This window comes from Macaca mulatta, chromosome 6, assembly GCF_049350105.2.
Source record: "Macaca mulatta isolate MMU2019108-1 chromosome 6, T2T-MMU8v2.0, whole genome shotgun sequence".
Taxonomy (NCBI): domain Eukaryota; kingdom Metazoa; phylum Chordata; class Mammalia; order Primates; family Cercopithecidae; genus Macaca; species Macaca mulatta.
The window spans coordinates 52,109,937-52,126,229 of record NC_133411.1 but is presented as its reverse complement, the minus strand read 5'-3'; positions in this window follow the sequence as shown (position 1 = coordinate 52,126,229).

Here is a 16,293-nt window from a genome sequence, read left to right as displayed (position 1 = left end):
TTTGCCAATTCCACAAGAACTGTCTTAGCGAAAGGCTTCTTGAGGGGAAAGCTGTAACTCTGTGAGCTCATTTCACAGAACACAAAGAAGTTTCTCAGAAAGCTTCTTTCTCTTACTTTTCGGAGGATATTTCCCTTGGCCCTATAGTCTTCAAAGGGATCCGAAATATCTGTTCTCAGATTTCACAGAATTAAGGCTAGCAAAGAGATCCACGAAATATATATGTTACTCTGTGAGATGAATTAACAGAACACTAAGCAGTTTCTCAGAAAGCTTCTTTCCAGATTTCATCGGAGGATATTTCCTTTTTCACCATAGCCCTCTATGGGCTTCCAAATATCACTTTGTCAATTCCACAAGAACTGTCTGAGCGAAAGGCTTCTTGAGGGGAAAGCTGTACCTCTGTGAGATGATTTCACAGAACACAAAGAAGTTTCTCAGAAAGCTTCTTTCTCTTAGTTATCGGAGGATATTTCCTTTGGCCCTATAGTCTTCAAAGGGATCCGAAATATCTGTTCTCATTTTCCACAGAAATAAGGCTGGCAAGGAGATCCACGAAATACAGATGTAACTCTGTGAGATGAACTAACAGAACACTAAGCAGTTTCTCAGAAAGCTTCTTTCCAGATTTCATCGGAGGATATTTCCTTTTTCACCATAGCCCTCTATGGGCTACCAAATATCACTTTGCCAATTCCACAAGAACTGTCTTAGCGAAAGGCTTCTGGAGGGGAAAGCTGTAACTCTGTGAGCTCATTTCACAGAATACAAAGAAGTTTCTCAGAAAGCTTCTTTCTTTTAGTTTTTGGAGGATATTTCCTTTGGCCCTATAGTCTTCAAAGGGATCCGAAATATCTGTTCTCAGATTCCACAGAAATAAGGCTAGCAAGGAGATCCACGAAATATAGATGTAACTCTGTGAGATGAATTAACAGAACACTAAGCAGTTTCTCAGAAAGTTTCTTTCCAGATTTCATCGGAGGATATTTCCTTTTTCACCATAGCCCTCTATGGGCTTCCAAATATCACTTTGCCAATTCCACAAGAACTGTCTTAGCGAAAGGCTTCTTGAGGGGAAAGCTGTAACTCTGTGAGCTCATTTCACAGAACACAAAGAAGTTTCTCAGAAAGCTTCTTTCTCTTAGTTATCGGAGGATATTTCCTTTGGCCCTATAGTCTTCAAAGGGATCCGAAATATCTGTTCTCAGATTCCACAGAAATAAGGCTAGCAAGGAGATCCACGAAATATAGATGTAACTCTGTGAGATGAATTAACAGAACACTAAGCAGTTTCTCAGGAAGTTTCTTTCCAGATTTCATCGGAGGATATTTCTTTTTTCACCATAGCCCTCTATGGGCTTCCAAATATCACTTTGTCAATTCCACAAGAACTGTCTTAGCGAAAGGCTTCTTGAGGGGAAAGCTGTAACTCTGTGAGCTGATTTGACAGAACACAAAGAAGTTTCTCAGAAAGCTTCTTTCTCTTAGTTTTCGGAGGATATTTCCTTTGGCCCTATAGTCTTCAAAGGGATCCGAAATATCTGTTCTCAGATTCCACAGAAATAAGGCTAGCAAAGAGATCCACGAAATACAGATGTAACTCTGTAAGATGAATTAACAGAACACTAAGCAGTTTCTCAGAAAGCTTCTTTCCAGATTTCATCTGAGGATATTTCCTTTTTCACCATAGCCCTCTATGGCCTTCCAAATATCACTTTGCCAATTCCACAAGAACTGTCTTAGCGAAAGGCTTCTTGAGGGGAAAGCTGTAACTCTGTGAGCTGATTTGACAGAACACAAAGAAGTTTCTCAGAATGCTTCTTTCTCTTAGTTATCGGAGGATATTTCCTTTGGCCCTATAGTCTTCAATGGGATCCGAAATATCTGTTCTCAGATTCCACAGAAATAAGGCTAGCAAAGAGATCCACGAAATACAGATGTAACTCTGTGAACTGAATTAACAGAACACTAAGCAGTTTCTCAGAAAGCTTCTTTCCAGATTTCATCGGAGGATATTTCCTTTTTCACCATAGCCCTCTATGGGCTTCCAAATATCACTTTGCCAATTCCACAAGAACTGTCTTAGCGAAAGGCTTCTTGAGGGGAAAGCTGTAACTCTGTGAGATGATTTCACAGAACACAAAGAAGTTTCTCAGAAAGCTTCTTTCTCTTAGTTATCGGAGGATATTTCCTGTGGCCCTATAGTCTTCAAAGGGATCCGAAATATCTGTTCTCAGATTCCACAGAAATAAGGCTAGCAAAGAGATCCACGAAATACAGATGTAACTCTTTGAGATGAATTAACAGAACACTAAGCAGTTTCTCAGAAAGCTTCTTTCCAGATTTCATCTGAGGATATTTCCTTTTTCACCATAGCCCTCTAAGGGCTTCCAAATATCACTTTGCCAATTCCACAAGAACTGTCTTAGCGAAAGGCTTCTTGAGGGGAAAGCTGTAACTCTGTGAGATGATTTCACAGAACACAAAGAAGTTTCTCAGAAAGCTTCTTTCTCTTAGTTATCGGAGGATATTTCCTTTGGCCTTATAGTCTTCAAAGGGATCCGAAATATCTGTTCTCAGATTCCACAGAAATAAGGCTAGCAAAGAGAACCACGAAATATAGAAGTAACTCTGTGAGATGAAATAACAGAACACTAAGCAGTTTCTCAGAAAGCTTCTCTCCAGATTTCATCGGAGGATATTTCCTTTTTCAACATAGCCCTCTATGGGCTTCCAAATATCACTTTGCCAATTCCACAAGAACTGTCTTAGCGAAAGGCTTCTTGAGGGGAAAGCTGTAACTCTGTGAGATGATTTCACAGAACACAAAGAAGTTTCTCAGAAAGCTTCTTTCTCTTAGTTATCGGAGGATATTTCCTTTGGCCCTATAGTCTTCAAAGGAATCCGAAATATCTGTTCTTAGATTCCACAGAAATAAGGCTAGCAAAGAGAACCTCGAAATATAGAAGTAACTCTGTGAGATGAATTAACAGAACACTAAGCAGTTTCTCAGAAAGCTTCTTTCCAGATTTCATCGGAGGATATTTCCTTTTTCACCATAGCCCTCTATGTGCTTCCAAATATCACTTTGCCAATTCCACAAGAACTGTCTTAGCAAAAGGCTTCTTGAGGGGAAAGCTGTAACTCTGTGAGCTCATTTCACAGAACACAAAGAAGTTTCTCAGAAAGCTTCTTTCTCTTACTTTTCGGAGGATATTTCCCTTGGCCCTATAGTCTTCAAAGGGATCCGAAATATCTGTTCTCAGATTTCACAGAATTAAGGCTAGCAAAGAGACCCACGAAATATATATGTTACTCTGTGAGATGAATTAACAGAACACTAAGCAGTTTCTCAGAAAGCTTCTTTCCAGATTTCATCGGAGGATATTTCCTTTTTCACCATAGCCCTCTATGGGCTTCCAAATATCACTTTGTCAATTCCACAAGAACTGTCTGAGCGAAAGGCTTCTTGAGGGGAAAGCTGTACCTCTGTGAGATGATTTCACAGAACACAAAGAAGTTTCTCAGAAAGCTTCTTTCTCTTAGTTATCGGAGGATATTTCCTTTGGCCCTATAGTCTTCAAAGGGATCCGAAATATCTGTTCTCATTTTCCACAGAAATAAGGCTGGCAAGGAGATCCACGAAATACAGATGTAACTCTGTGAGATGAACTAACAGAACACTAAGCAGTTTCTCAGAAAGCTTCTTTCCAGATTTCATCGGAGGATATTTCCTTTTTCACCATAGCCCTCTATGGGCTACCAAATATCACTTTGCCAATTCCACAAGAACTGTCTTAGCGAAAGGCTTCTGGAGGGGAAAGCTGTAACTCTGTGAGCTCATTTCACAGAATACAAAGAAGTTTCTCAGAAAGCTTCTTTCTTTTAGTTTTTGGAGGATATTTCCTTTGGCCCTATAGTCTTCAAAGGGATCCGAAATATCTGTTCTCAGATTCCACAGAAATAAGGCTAGCAAGGAGATCCACGAAATATAGATGTAACTCTGTGAGATGAATTAACAGAACACTAAGCAGTTTCTCAGAAAGTTTCTTTCCAGATTTCATCGGAGGATATTTCCTTTTTCACCATAGCCCTATATGGGCTTCCAAATATCACTTTGCCAATTCCACAAGAACTGTCTTAGCGAAAGGCTTTTTGAGGGGAAAGCTTTAACTCTGTGAGATGATTTCATATAACACAAAGAAGTTTCTCAGAAAGCTTCCTTCTCTTAGTTATCGGAGGATATTTCCTTTGGCCCTATAGTCTTCAAAGGGATCCGAAATATCTGTTCTCAGATTCCACAGAAATAAGGCTAGCAAGGAGATCCACGAAATATAGATGTAACTCTGTGAGATGAATTAACAGAACACTAAGCAGTTTCTCAGAAAGTTTCTTTCCAGATTTCATCGGAGGATATTTCCTTTTTCACCATAGCCCTCTATGGGCTTCCAAATATCACTTTGCCAATTCCACAAGAACTGTCTTAGCGAAAGGCTTCTTGAGGGGAAAGTTTAACTCTGTGAGACGATTTCATAGAACACAAAGAAGTTTCTCAGAAAGCTTCTTTCTCTTAGTTATCGGAGGATATTTCCTTTGGCCCTATAGTCTTCAAAGGGATCCGAAATATCTGTTCTCAGATTCCACAGAAATAAGCCTAGCAAAGAGATCCACGAAATATAGATGTAACTCTGTGAGATGAATTAACAGAACACTATGCAGATTCTCAGAAAGCTTCTTTCCAGATTTCATCGGAGGATATTTCCTTTTTCAACATAGCCCTCTATGGGCTTTAAAATATCACTTTGCCAATTCCACAAGAACTGTCTTAGCGAAAGGCTTCTTGAGGGGAAAGCTGTAACTCTGTGAGCTCATTTCACAGAACACAAAGAAGTTTCTCAGAAAGCTTCTTTCTCTTAGTTATCGGAGGATATTTCCTTTGGCCCTATAGTCTTCAAAGGGATCCGAAATATCTGTTCTCAGATTCCACAGAAATAAGGCTAGCAAGGAGATCCACGAAATATAGATGTAACTCTGTGAGATGAATTAACAGAACACTAAGCAGTTTCTCAGAAAGTTTCTTTCCAGATTTCATCGGAGGATATTTCTTTTTTCACCATAGCCCTCTATGGGCTTCCAAATATCACTTTGTCAATTCCACAAGAACTGTCTTAGCGAAAGGCTTCTTGAGGAGAAAGCTGTAACTCTGTTAGCTGATTTGACAGAACACAAAGAAGTTTCTCAGAAAGCTTCTTTCTCTTAGTTTTCGGAGGATATTTCCTTTGGCCCTATAGTCTTCAAAGGGATCCGAAATATCTGTTCTCAGATTCCACAGAAATAAGGCTAGCAAAGAGATCCACGAAATATATATGTAACTCTGTGAGATGAATTAACAGAACACTAAGCAGTTTCTCATAAAGCTTCTTTCCAGATTTCATCTGAGGATATTTCCTTTTTCACCATAGCCCTCTATGGGCTTCCAAATAACACTTTGCCAATTCCACAAGAACTGTCTTAGCGAAAGGCTTCTTGAGGGGAAAGCTGTAACTCTGTGAGCTCATTTCACAGAACACAAAGAAGTTTCTCAGAAAGCTTCTTTCTCTTAGTTATCGGAGGATATTTACTTTGGCCCTATAGTCTTCAAAGGGATCCGAAATATCTGTTCTCAGATTCCACAGAAATAAGGCTAGCAAGGAGATCCACGAAATATAGATGTAACTCTGTGAGATGAATTAACAGAACACTAAGCAGTTTCTCAGAAAGTTTCTTTCCAGATTTCATCGGAGGATATTTCCTTTTTCACCATAGCCCTCTATGGGCTTCCAAATATGACTTTGCCAATTCCACAAGAACCGTCTTAGCGAAAGGCTTCTTGAGGGGAAAGCTGTAACTCTGGGAGATGATTTCATAGAACACAAAGAAGTTTCTCAGAAAGCTTCTTTCTCTTAGTTATCGGATGATATTTCCTTTGGCCCTATAGTCTTCAAAGGGATCCGAAATATCTGTTCTCAGATTCCACAGAAATAAGGCTAGCAAAGAGATCCACGAAATACAGATGTAACTCTGTGAGATGAATTAACAGAACACTAAGCAGTTTCTCAGAAAGCTTCTTTCCAGATTTCATCGGAGGATATTTCCTTTTTCACCATAGCCCTCTATGGGCTTCCAAATATCACTTTGCCAATTCCACAAGAACTGTCTTAGCGAAAGGCTTCTTGAGGGGAAAGCTGTAACTCTGTGAGCTGATTTGACAGAACACCAAGAAGTTTCTCAGAAAGCTTCTTTCTGTTAGTTTTCGGAGGATATTTCCTTTGGCCCTATAGTCTTCAAAGGTATCCGAAATATCTGTTCTCAGATTCCACAGAAATAAGGCTAGCAAAGAGATAGACGAAATATATATGTAACTCTGTAAGATGAATTAACAGAACACTAAGCTGTTTCTCAGAAAGCTTCTTTCCAGATTTCATCTGAGGATATTTCCTTTCTCACCATAGCCCTCTATGGGCTTCCAAATATCACTTTGCCAATTCCACAAGAACTGTCTTAGCGAAAGGCTTCTTGAGGGGAAAGCTGTACCTCTGTGAGCTGATTTCACAGAACACAAAGAAGTTTCTCAGAAAGCTTCTTTCTCTTAGTTATCGGAGGATATTTCCTTTGGCCCTATAGTCTTCAAAGGGATCCGAAATATCTGTTCTCATTTTCCACAGAAATAAGGCTGGCAAGGAGATCCACGAAATACAGATGTAACTCTGTGAGATGAATTAACAGAACACTAAGCAGTTTCTCAGAAAGCTTCTTTCCAGATTTCATCGGAGGATATTTCCTTTTTCACCATAGCCCTCTATGGGCTACCAAATATCACTTTGCCAATTCCACAAGAACTGTCTTAGCGAAAGGCTTCTGGAGGGGAAAGCTGTAACTCTGTGAGCTCATTTCACAGAATACAAAGAAGTTTCTCAGAAAGCTTCTTTCTCTTAGTTTTCGGAGGATATTTCCTTTGGCCCTATAGTCTTCAAAGGGATCCGAAATATCTGTTCTCAGATTCCACAGAAATAAGGCTAGCAAGGAGATCCACGAAATATAGATGTAACTCTGTGAGATGAATTAACAGAACACTAAGCAGTTTCTCAGAAAGTTTCTTTCCAGATTTCATCGGAGGATATTTCCTTTTTCACCATAGCCCTCTATGGGCTTCCAAATATCACTTTGCCAATTCCACAAGAACTGTCTTAGCGAAAGGCTTCTTGAGGGGAAAGCTTTAACTCTGTGAGATGATTTCATAGAACACAAAGAAGTTTCTCAGAAAGCTTCTTTCTCTTAGTTATCGGAGGATATTTCCTTTGGCCCTATAGTCTTCAAAGGGATCCGAAATATCTGTTCTCAGATTCCACAGAAATAAGCCTAGCAAAGAGATCCACGAAATATAGATGTAACTCTGTGAGATGAATTAACAGAACACTAAGCAGTTTCTCAGAAAGCTTCTTTCCAGATTTCATCTGAGGATATTTCCTTTTTCACCATAGCCCTCTATGGGCTTCCAAATATCACTTTGCCAATTCCACAAGAACTGTCTTAGCGAAAGGCTTCTTGAGGGGAAAGCTGTAACTCTGTGAGCTCATTTCACAGAACACAAAGAAGTTTCTCAGAAAGCTTCTTTCTCTTAGTTTTCGGAGGATATTTCCTTTGGCCCTATTGTCTTCAAAGGGATCCGAAATATCTGTTCTCAGATTCCACAGAAATAAGGCTAGCAAAGAGATCCACGAAATGTAGATGTAACTCTGTGAGATGAATTCACAGAACACTAAGCAGATTCTCAGAAAGCTTCTTTCCAGATTTCATCGGAGGATATTTCCTTTTTCACCATAGCCCTCGAAGGGCTTCCAAACATCACTTTGCCAATTCCACAAGAACTGTCTTAGCGAAAGGCTTCTTGAGATGAAAGCTGTAACTCTGTGAGATGATTTCACAGAACACAAAGAAGTTTCTCAGAAAGCTTCTTTCTCTTAGTTATCGGAGGATATTTCCTTTGGCCCTATAGTCTTCAAAGGGATCCGAAATATCTGTTCTCAGATTCCACAGAAATAAGGCTAGCAAAGAGATCCACGAAATACAGATGTAACTCTGTGAGATGAATTAACAGAACACTAAGCAGTTTCTCAGAAAGCTTCTTTCCAGATTTCATCGGAGGATATTTCCTTTTTCACCATAGCCCTCTATGGCCTTACAAATATCACTTTGCCAATTCCACAAGAACTGTCTTAGCGAAAGGCTTCTTGAGGGGAAAGCTCTAACTCTGTGAGATGATTTCACAGAACACAAAGAAGTTTCTCAGAAAGCTTCTTTCTCTTAGTTATCGGAGGATATTTCCTTTGGCCCTATAGTCTTCAAAGGGATCCGAAATATCTGTTCTCAGATTCCACAGAAATAAGGCTAGCAAAGAGAACCACGAAATATAGAAGTAACTCTGTGAGATGAATTAACAGAACACTAAGCAGTTTCTCAGAAAGCTTCTCTCCAGATTTCATCGGAGGATATTTCCTTTTTCAACATAGCCCTCTATGGGCTTCCAAATATCACTTTTCCAATTCCACAAGAACTGTCTTAGCAAAAGGCTTCTTGAGGGGAAAGCTGTAACTCTGTGAGCTCATTTCACAGAACACAAAGAAGTTTCTCAGAAAGCTTCTTTCTCTTACTTTTCGGAGGATATTTCCCTTGGCCCTATAGTCTTCAAAGGGATCCGAAATATCTGTTCTCAGATTCCACAGAAATAAGGCTAGCAAAGAGATCCACGAAATATATATGTAACTCTGTGAGATGAATTAACAGAACACTAAGCAGTTTCTCAGAAAACTTCTTTCCAGATTTCATCGGAGGATATTTCCTTTTTCACCATAGCCCTCTATGGGCTTCCAAATTTCACTTTGTCAATTCCACAAGAACTGTCAGCGAAAGGCTTCTTGAGGGGAAAGCTGTAACTCTGTGAGATGATTTCACAGAACACAAAGAAGTTTCTCAGAAAGCTTCTTTCTCTTAGTTTTCGGAGGATATTTCCTTTGGCCCTATAGTCTTCAAAGGGATCCGAAATATCTGTTCTCAGATTCCACAGAAATAAGGCTGGCAAGGAGATCCACTAAATACAGATGTAACTCTGTGAGATGAATTAACAGAACACTAAGCAGTTTCTCAGAAAGCTTCTTTCCAGATATCATCGGAGGATATTTCCTTTTTCACCATAGCCCTCTAGGGGCCTCCAAATATCACTTTGCAAATTCCACAAGAACTGTCTTAGCGAAAGGCTTCTTGAGGGGAACGCTGTAACTCTGTGAGCTGATTTGACAGAACACAAAGAAGTTTCTCAGAAAGCTTCTTTCTCTTAGTTTTCGGAGGATATTTCCTTTGGCCCTATAGTCTTCAAAGGGATCCGAAATATCTGTTCTCAGATTCCACAGAAATAAGGCTAGCAAAGAGATCCACGAAATATATATGTAACTCTGTGAGATGAATTAACAGAACACTAAGCAGTTTCTCAGAAAGCTTCTTTCCAGATTTCATCTGAGGATATTTCCTTTTTCACCATAGCCCTCTATGGGCTTCCAAATATCACTTTGCCAATTCCACAAGAACTGTCTTAGCGAAAGGCTTCTTGAGGGGAAAGCTGTAACTCTGTGAGCTGATTTCACAGAACACAAAGAAGTTTCTCAGAAAGCTTCTTTCTCTTAGTTTTCGGAGGATATTTCCTTTGGCCCTATAGTCTTCAAAGGGATCCGAAATATCTGTTCTCAGATTCCACAGAAATAAGGCTAGCAAAGAGATCCACGAAATGTAGATGTAACTCTGTGAGATGAATTAACAGAACACTAAGCAGTTTCTCAGAAAGCTTCTCTCCAGATTTCATCGGAGGATATTTCCTTTTTCAACATAGCCCTCTATGGGCTTCCAAATATCACTTTGCCAATTCCACAAGAACTGTCTTAGCAAAAGGCTTCTTGAGGGGAAAGCTGTAACTCTGTGAGCTCATTTCACAGAACACAAAGAAGTTTCTCAGAAAGCTTCTTTCTCTTACTTTTCGGAGGATATTTCCCTTGGCCCTATAGTCTTCAAAGGGATCCGAAATATCTGTTCTCAGATTCCACAGAAATAAGGCTAGCAAAGAGATCCACGAAATATATATGTAACTCTGTGAGATGAATTAACAGAACACTAAGCAGTTTCTCAGAAAGCTTCTTTCCAGATTTCATCGGAGGATATTTCCTTTTTCACCCTAGCCCTCTATGGGCTTCCAAATATCACTTTGTCAATTCCACAAGAACTGTCTTAGCGAAAGGCTTCTTGAGGGGAAAGCTGTAACTCTGTGAGATGATTTCACAGAACACAAAGAAGTTTCTCAGAAAGCTTCTTTCTCTTAGTTTTCTGAGGATATTTCCTTTGGCCCTATAGTCCTCAAAGGGATCCGAAATATCTGTTCTCAGATTCCACAGAAATAAGGCTGGCAAGGAGATCCACGAAATACAGATGTAACTCTGTGAGATGAATTAACAGAACACTAAGCAGTTTCTCAGAAAGCTTCTTTCCAGATTTCATCGGAGGATATTTCCTTTTTCACCATAGCCCTCTATGGGCTTCCAAATATCACTTTGCCAATTCCACAAGAACTGTCTTAGCGAAAGGCTTCTTGAGGGGAAAGCTGTAACTCTGTGAGCTCATTTCACAGAATACAAAGAAGTTTCTCAGAAAGCTTCTTTCTCTTAGTTTTCGGAGGATATTTCCTTTGGCCCTATAGTCTTCAAAGGGATCCGAAATATCTGTTCTCAGATTCCAAAGAAATAAGGCTAGCAAGGAGATCCACGAAATATAGATGTAACTCTGTGAGATGAATTAACAGAACACTAAGCAGTTTCTCAGAAAGTTTCTTTCCAGATTTCATCGGAGGATATTTCCTTTTTCACCATAGCCCTCTATGGGCTTCCAAATATCACTTTGCCAATTCCACAAGAACTGTCTTAGCGAAAGGCTTCTTGAGGGGAAAGCTTTAACTCTGTGAGATGATTTCATAGAGCACAAAGAAGTTTCTCAGAAAGCTTCTTTCTCTTAGTTATCGGAGGATATTTCCTTTGGCCCTATAGTCTTCAAAGTGATCCGAAATATCTGTTCTCAGATTCCACAGAAATAAGGCTAGCAAAGAGATCCACGAAATATAGATGTAACTCTGTGAGATGAATTAACAGAACACTAAGCAGTTTCTCAGAAAGCTGCTTTCCAGATTTCATCGGAGGATATTTCCTTTTTCACCATAGCCCTCTAAGGGCTTCCAAATATCACTTTGCCAATTCCACAAGAACTGTCTTAGCGAAAGGCTTCTTGAGGGGAAAGCTGTAACTCTGTGAGATGATTACATAGAAGACAAAGAAATTTCTCACAAAGCTTCTTTCTCTTTTTTATCGGAGGATATTTCCTTTGGCCCTATAGTCTTCAAAGGGATCCGAATTATCTGTTCTCAGATTCCACAGAAATAAGGCTAGCAAAGAGATCCACGAAATACAGATGTAACTCTGTGAGATGAATTAACAGAACACTAAGCAGTTTCTCAGAAAGCTTCTTTCCAGATTTCATCTGAGGATATTTCCTTTTTCACCATAGCCCTCTAGGGGATTCCAAATATCACTTTGCCAATTCCACAAGAACTGTCTTAGCGAAAGGCTTCTTGAGGGGAAAGCTGTAACTCTGTGAGCTCATTTCACAGAACACAAAGAAGTTTCTCAGAAAGCTTCTTTCTCTTAGTTTTCGGAGGATATTTCCTTTGGCCCTATAGTCTTCAAAGGGATCCGAAATATCTGTTCTCAGATTCCACAGAAATAAGGCTAGCAAAGAGATCCACGAAATATAGATGTAACTCTGTGAGATGAATTAACAGAACACTAAGCAGTTTCTCAGAAAGCTTCTTTCCAGATTTCATCGGAGGATATTTCCTTTTTCACCATAGCCCTCTATGGGCTTTCAAATATCACTTTTCCAATTCCACAAGAACTGTCTTAGCGAAAGGCTTCTTGAGGGGAAAGCTGTAACTCTGTGAGCTCATTTCACAGAACACAAAGAAGTTTCTCAGAAAGCTTCTTTCTCTTAGTTTTCGGAGGATATTTCCTTTGGCCCTATAGTCTTCAAAGGGATCCGAAATATCTGTTCTCAGTTTCTCAGAAAAAATAAGGCTAGCAAAGAGATCCACGAAATATAGATATAACTCTGTGAGATGAATTAACAGAACACTAAGCAGTTTCTCAGAAAGCTTCTTTCCAGATTTCATCTGAGGATATTTCCTTTTTCACCATAGCCTTCTATGGGCTTCCAAATATCACTTTGCCAATTCCACAAGAACTGTCTTAGCGAAAGGCTTCTTGAGGGGAAAGCTGTAACTCTGTGGGCTCATTTCACAGAACACAAAGAAGTTTCTCAGAAAGCTTCTTTGTCTTAGTTATCGGAGGATATTTCCTTTGGCCCTGTAGTCTTCAAAGGGATCCGAAATATCTGTTCTCAGATTCCACAGAAATAAGGCTAGCAAAGAGATCCACGAAATACAGATGTAACTCTGTGAGATGAATTAACAGAACACTGAGCAGTTTCTCAGAAAGCTTCTTTCCAGATTTCATCTGAGGATATTTCCTTTTTCACCATAGCCCTCTAAGGGCTTCCAAATATCACTTTGCCAATTCCACAAGAACTGTCTTAGCGAAAGGCTTCTGGAGGGGAAAGCTGTAACTCTGTGAGATGATTTCACAGAACACAAAGAAGTTTCTCAGAAAGCTTCTTTCTCTTAGTTATCGGAGGATATTTCCTTTGGCCCTATAGTCTTCAAAGGGATCCGAAATATCTGTTCTCAGATTCCACAGAAATAAGGCTAGCAAAGAGATCCAGGAAATACAGATGTAACTCTGTGTGATGAATTAACAGAACACTAAGCAGTTTCTCAGAAAGTTTCTTTTTCTTTGTTATCGGAGGATATTTTCTTTGGCCCTATAGTCTTCAAAGGGATCCGAAATATCTGTTCTCAGATTCCACAGAAATAAGGCTAGCAAAGAGATCCACGAAATACAGATGTAACTCTGTGAGATGAATTAACAGAACACTGAGCAGTTTCTCAGAAAGCTTCTTTCCAGATTTCATCTGCGGATATTTCCTTTTTCACCATAGCCCTCTAGGGGCTTCCAAATATCACTTTGCCAATTCCACAAGAACTGTCTTAGCGAAAGGCTTCTTGAGGGGAAAGCTGTAACTCTGTGAGATCATTACATAGAACACAAAGAAATTTCTCCCAAAGCTTCTTTCTCTTTGTTATCGGAGGATATTTCCTTTGGCCCTAATGTCTTCAAAGGGATCCGAAATATCTGTTGTCAGATTCCACAGAAATAAGGCTACCAAGGTGATCCACGAAATATAGATGTAACTCTGTGAGATGAATTAACAGTACACTAAGCAGTTTCTCCGAAAGTTTCTTTCCAGATTTCATCAGAGGATATTTCCTTTTTCACCATAGCCCTCTATGGGCTTCCAAATATCACTTTGCCAATTCCACAAGAACTGTCTTAGCGAAAGGCTTCTTGAGGGGAAAGCTGTAACTCTGTGAGATGATTTCACAGAACACAAAGAAGTTTCTCAGAAAGCTTCTTTCTCTTAGTTATCGGAGGATATTACCTTTGGCCCTATAGTCTTCAAAGGGATCCGAAATATCTGTTCTCAGATTCCACAGAAATAAGGCTAGCAAAGAGATCCACGAAATACAGATGTAACTCTGTGAGATGAATTAACAGAACACCGAGCAGTTTCTCAGAAAGCTTCTTTCCAGATTTCATCTGAGGATATTTCCTTTTTCACCATAGCCCTCTATGGGCTTCCAAATATCACTTTGCCAATTCCACAAGAACTGTCTTAGCGAAAGGCTTCTTGAGGGGAAAGCTGTAACTCTGTGAGATGATTTCACAGAACACAAAGAAGTTTCTCAGAAAGCTTCTTTCTCTTAGTTATCGGAGGATATTTCCTTTGGCCAAATAGTCTTCAAAGGGATCCGAAATATCTGTTCTCAGATTCCACAGAAATAAGGCTAGCAAAGAGATCCACGAAATACAGATGTAACTCTGTGAGATGAATTAACCGAACACTAAGCAGTTTCTCAGAAAGCTTCTTTCCAGATTTCATCTGAGGATATTTCCTTTTTCACCATAGCCCTCTATGGGCTTCCAAATATCACTTTGCCAATTCCACAAGAACTGTCTTAGCGAAAGGCTTCTTGAGGGGAAAGCTGTAACTCTGTGAGATGATTTCACAGAACACAAAGAAGTTTCTCAGAAAGCTTCTTTCTCTTAGTTATCAGAGGATATTTCCTTTGGCCCTATAGTCTTCAAAGGGATCCGAAATATCTGTTCTCAGATTCCACAGAAATAAGGCTAGCAAAGACATCCACGAAATACAGATGTAACTCTGTGAGATGAATTATCAGAACACTAAGCAGTTTCTCAGAAAGCTTCTTTCCAGATTTCATCGGAGGATATTTCCTTTTTCACCATAGCCCTCTATGGGCTTCCAAATATCACTTTGCCAATTCCTCAAGAAATGTCTTAGCGAAAGGCTTCTTGAGGGAAAACTGTAACTCTGTGAGATGATTTCACAGAACACAAAGAAGTTTCTCAGAAAGCTTCTTTCTCTTAGTTATCAGAGGATATTTCCTTTGGCCCTATAGTCTTCAAAGGGATCCGAAATATCTGTTCTCAGATTCCACAGAAATAAGGCTAGCAAAGAGATCCACGAAATATAGAAGTAACTCTGTGAGATGAATTAACAGAACACTAAGCAGTTTCTCAGAAAGCTTCTTTCCAGATTTCATCTGAGGATATTTCCTTTTTCACCATAGCCCTCTATGGGCTTCCAAATATCACTTTGCCAATTCCTCAAGAAATGTCTTAGCGAAAGGCTTCTTGAGGGAAAACTGTAACTCTGTGAGATGATTTCACAGAACACAAAGAAGTTTCTCAGAAAGCTTCTTTCTCTTAGTTATCGGAGGATATTTCCTTTGGCCCTATAGTCTTCAAAGGGATCCGAAATATCTGTTGTCAGATTCCACAGAAATAAGGCTAGCAAAGAGATCCACGAAATACAGATGTAACTCTGTGAGATGAATTAACAGAACACTAAGCAGTTTCTCAGAAAGCTTTCCAGATTTCATCTGAGGATATTTCCTTTTTCACCATAGCCCTCTAGGGGTTCCAAATATCACTTTGCCAATTCCACAAGAACTGTCTTAGCGAAAGGCTTCTTGAGGGGAAAGCTGTAACTCTGTGAGATGATTTCACAGAACACAAAGAAGTTTCTCAGAAAGCTTCTTTCTCTTAGTTATCGGAGGATATTTCCTTTGGCCCTATAGTCTTCAAAGGGATCCGAAATATCTGTTCTCAGATTACACAGAAATAAGGCTAGCAAAGAGATCCGCGAAATAGAGATTTAACTCTGTGAGATGAATTAACAGAACACTGAGCAGTTTCTCAGAAAGCTTCTTTCCAGATTTCATCGGAGGATATTTCCTTTTTCACCATAGCCCTCTACGGGCTTCCAAATATCACTTTGCCAATTCCACAAGCACTGTCTTAGCGAAAGGCTTCTTGAGGGGAAAGCTGTAACTCTGTGAGATGATTTCACAGAACACAAAGAAGTTTCGCAGAAAGCTTCTTTCTCTTAGTTATCGGAGGATATTTCCTTTGGCCCTATAGTCTTCAAAGGGATCCGAAATATCTGTTCTCAGATTCCACAGAAATAAGGCTAGCAAAGAGATCCACGAAATATAGAAGTAACTCTGTGAGATGAATTAACAGAACACTAAGCAGTTTCTCAGAAAGCTTCTTTCCAGATTTCATCTGAGGGTATTTCCTTTTTCACCATAGCCGTCTATGGGCTTCCAAATATCACTTTGCCAATTCCTCAAGAAATGTCTTAGCGAAAGGCTTCTTGAGCGAAAACTGTAACTCTGTGAGATGATTTCACAGAACACAAAGAAGTTTCTCAGAAAGCTTCTTTCTCTTAGTTATCGGAGGATATTTCCTTTGGCCCTATAGTCTTCAAAGGGATCCGAAATATCTGTTGTCAGATTCCACAGAAATAAGGCTAGCAAAGAGATCCACGAAATACAGATGTAACTCTGTGAGATGAATTAACAGAACACTAAGCAGTTTCTCAGAAAGCTTTCCAGATTTCATCTGAGGATATTTCCTTTTTCACCATAGCCCTCTATGGGCTTCCAAATATCACTTTGCCAATTCC